Source organism: Triticum aestivum, chromosome 5D (genome assembly GCF_018294505.1).
Source record: "Triticum aestivum cultivar Chinese Spring chromosome 5D, IWGSC CS RefSeq v2.1, whole genome shotgun sequence".
Classification (NCBI taxonomy): Eukaryota; Viridiplantae; Streptophyta; class Magnoliopsida; order Poales; family Poaceae; genus Triticum; species Triticum aestivum.
This window is the reverse complement of record NC_057808.1, coordinates 223,086,286-223,090,542: the sequence shown is the minus strand read 5'-3', so window position 1 is coordinate 223,090,542 and position 4,257 is coordinate 223,086,286.

Below are 4,257 nucleotides of genomic sequence, written 5' to 3'. Positions count from 1 at the left end.
TCTTGTTTTGGACTATAATTTGCATGATTTGAATGAAACTAACCCCGAACTAACGCTGTTTTCAGCAGAACTACCATGGTGTTGTTTTTGTGCAGAAATAGAAGTTCTCGGAATGGAATGAAACTTTGCAAGGATTTTTTACATAATAAAAGAGAATTTCTGGAGCCAAGAACCACCGGAGGGGGGCACCTGGGTGGGCACAACCCACCAGGGCGCGTCTGCCCCCCCAGGCGTGCCCAGGTGGGTTGTCCCCACCTGGTGGCCCCGTAGCCCCTGAAACCGATGCTATAAAATAACATATTTCCAGAAAAAATCAGGGAGAAAGAATTATCGTGTTCCACGAGACGAAGCCGCCGTCACCTCCTGTTCTTCATCGGGAGGCTAGACCTGGAGTCCGTTTGGGGCTCCGGAGAGGGGGATCTTCGATCTTCGTCGTCACCAACCCTTCTCCATTGCCAATTCCATGATGCTCCCCACCGGGAGTGAGTAATTCCTTCGTAGGCTCGCTGGTCGGTGAGGAGTTGGATGAGATTCATCATGTAATCTAGTTAGTTTTTGTTAGGGCTTGATCCCTAGTATCCACTATGTTCTGAGATTGATGTTGCTATGACTATGCCATGCTTAATGCTTGTCACTTTGGGCCCGGCTGCCATGATTTCAGATCTGAACCGTTTATGTTATCACCATTATATCCATGTTCTAGATCCGATCTTTCAAGTTATAGTCACCTACTACGTGTTATGATCCGGCAACCCCGGAGTGACAATAGTCAGGACCACTCCCGGTGATGACCGTAGTTTGAGGAGTTTATGTATTCAACGTGTGGTAATGCTTTTTTCCGGTTCTCTATTAAAAGGAGGCCTTAATATCCCTTAGTTTCCAATTGGACCCCGCTGCCACGGGAGGGTAGGACAAAAGATGTCATGCAAGTTCTCTCCATAAGCACGTATGACTATTTACGGAATACATACCTGCATTATATTTATGAACTGGAGCTAGTGCCGTATCGCCCTACGTTATGACTGTCACATGATGAATATCATCCAACAAATCACCGATCCAATGCCTACAAATTTCTCTTATAGTGTTTTTGCTAAGTTACTACACTATCGCTACTGCTGCACTTGTTACAAAACTACTGCTATCACTGTTGCCGTTATTGTTGCTATCGCTAATACTATCAAAACTATCATATTACTTTGCTACTGATCACTTTGCTGCAGATAATTAATCTCTAGATGTGGTTGAATTGACAACTCAGCTGCTAATACTTGCAAATATTCTTTGGCTCCCCTTGTGTCGAATCTACAAATTTGGGTTGAATACTCTACCCTCGAAAACTGTTGCGATCCCCTATACTTGTGGGTTATCACTGACAGGTATGAAAGTTTAGTTGCTCAACGTGTTTTGAGTGTGCAGGTCACACAAGCTGAGCAAAATCAAAGGCATAATTTGTTCCATACAAAGGGAGTTGTGAAGGAACGTTATGTCCGCGTCATCATAGATGGAGGGAGCTGCAACAACTTGGCTAGCATGGAGATGGTGGAGAAGCGCTCTCTCACCACAAGACCACATCCGCATCCTTACTAAATCCAATGGTCAACAATAGCGGCAAGGTTAAGGTAACACGTACTGTTCGTGTGCATTTCAGTATTGCTACATTTTCTGATTTTGTTGATTGTGTGATGTGGTACCCATGCAAGCATGTTCCTTATTACTTGGTAGACCATGGCAATTCGATAAAAAATCTGTACACCCTGGTAGAAACAATCACTATACTCTTGTTCATAAGGATAAACATATTACTTTGCTTCCTATGATTCCTGATTCCATTTTGAAAGATGATATTAATCGAGCTAGTAAAGCAAAACAGGAGCAAAATAAGAGTGAAAATCATATAGTGGCAAAAGAATTTGAGCAACAAATGAAACCTAATAATAAACCATCTAGTGTTGCTTCTGAACTTAAATTGAAAAGTGGATGTTTACTTGCCACCAAATCTGATATTGATGATCTAGATTGCAGCAAATCTGTTTGCTATGCTTTTGTGTGCAAAGAGGCATTATTTTCATTTGAGGACGTGCCTTCCTCTTTGCCTCCTGCTGTCACTAACATTTTGCAGGAGTTTGCTGACGTCTTTCCACAAAATGTGCCACCGGGATTACCACCTATTCGAGGGATTGAGCATCATATTGACTTAATTCCAGGTGCATCACTACCCAACTGTGCACCATACCATACCAATCCAGAGGAGACGAAGGAGATTATGCGTCAAGTACAGGAGCTGCTCGACAAAGGATATATACGCGAATCTATTAGTCCTTGTGTTGTTCCTATTATACTAGTGCCAAAAAAGATGGTACATCGCGTATGTGTGTTGATTGTAGAGGCATTAATAATATTACTATTCGTTATCGTCATCCTATTCCTAGGCTAGATGATATGCTTGATGAATTGAGTGGCTCTACAATATTCTCCAAAGTTGATTTGCGTAGTGGATACCATCAAATTCATGTGAAATTTGGAGATGAATGGAAAACAACATTTAAAACTAAGTTTGGATTATATGAGTGGTTAGTCATGCCTTTTGGGTTAACTAATGCACCTAGTACTTTCATGAGATTAATGAACGAAGTTTTACGTGCTTTCATTGGATGATTTGTGGTAGTCTATTTTGATGATATACTGATTTATAGCATATCTTTGGAGGAACATTTGGAACATTTATGTGATGTTTTTATTGCTCTACGTGATGCACGTTTGTTTGGTAACCTTGGGAAGTGCACCTTTTGCACCGACCGAGTATCTTTTCTTGGTTATGTTGTTACTCCATAGGGAATTGAAGTTGATAAAGCCAAGATTGAAGCTATTGAGAGTTGGCCGCAACCCAAAACGGTCACACAAGTGAGGAGTTTTCTTGGCCTCGCTGGATTCTATGGGTGTTTTGTGAGAGATTTCAGCACCATTGCTGCACCTCTCAACGAGCTTACAAAGAAGGACGTGCCTTTTGTTTGGGGTACCGCATAGGAAGAAGCCTTCACGACATTGAAAGATAAGTTGACACATGCTCCTTTACTCCAACTTCCTGATTTTAATAAGACTTTTGAGCTTGAATGCGATGCTAGTGGAATTGCATTAGGAGGTGTGTTATTACAAGTTGGCAAACCTGTTGCATAATTTCTGAAAAATTGAGTGGGCCTAGTCTAAACTATTCTACTTATGATAAAGAATTATATGCTCTTGTTCGGACTTTAGAAACATGGCAACTTTATTTATGGCATAAGGAATTTGTTATACATTCTGATCATGAATCTTTGAAACATATTAAAAGTCAAGCCAAACTGAATCATAGACATGCTAAATGGGTTGAATTCATAGAGACTTTTCCTTATGTTATTAAACACAAGAAGGGTAAAGAAAATGTTATTGCTGATGCATTGTCTTGTCGCTATACTGTGCTTTCACAACTTTACTTTAAAATATTTGGTTTGGAGACCATCAAAGATCAATATGTGCATGATGCTGATTTTAGAGATATAATGCAGAATTGTAAAGAAGGAAGAACATGGAACAAGTTCGTCGTTAATGATGGATTTGTGTTCCGTGCTAACAAGCTATGCAGTCCAGCTAGCTCCGTTCGTCTTTTGTTGTTGTAGGGGGTGCATGGAGGAGGATTAATGGGACATTTTGGCGTGAAGAAAACGGAGGATATACTTGCTACACATTTCTTTTGGCCAAAGATGAGACGGGATGTTGAGCGTTTTGTTGCTTGCTGCACTACATGTCAAAAAGCTAAGTCACGACTCAATCATCATGGTTTATATATGCCTTTGCCTGTACCTAGTGTTCCTTGGGAGGATATATCTATGGATTTTGTTTTAGGATTACCTCGAACAAAAATGGCACACTTCATACCATGTCATAAAAGTGATGATCCTGCTAATGTTGCTGATTTATTCTTTCGTGAAATTATTCGCTTGCATGGTGTGCCAAATACTATTGTTTCAGATCGCGATACTAAATTTCTTAGCCACTTTTGGAGATGTTTATGGGCTAAATTGGGGACTAAACTACTTTTTAGTACTACATGTCACTCCAAACTGATGGACAAACTGAAGTAGTCAATAGGACATTGTCTACTATGCTTAGGGCTGTTTTGAAGAATAACAAGAAAACGTGGGAAGAATGCTTGCCTCATATTGAATCTGCTTATAATCCTTCACTGCATTCTACTACTAAGATGTGCCCTTTTGAAAT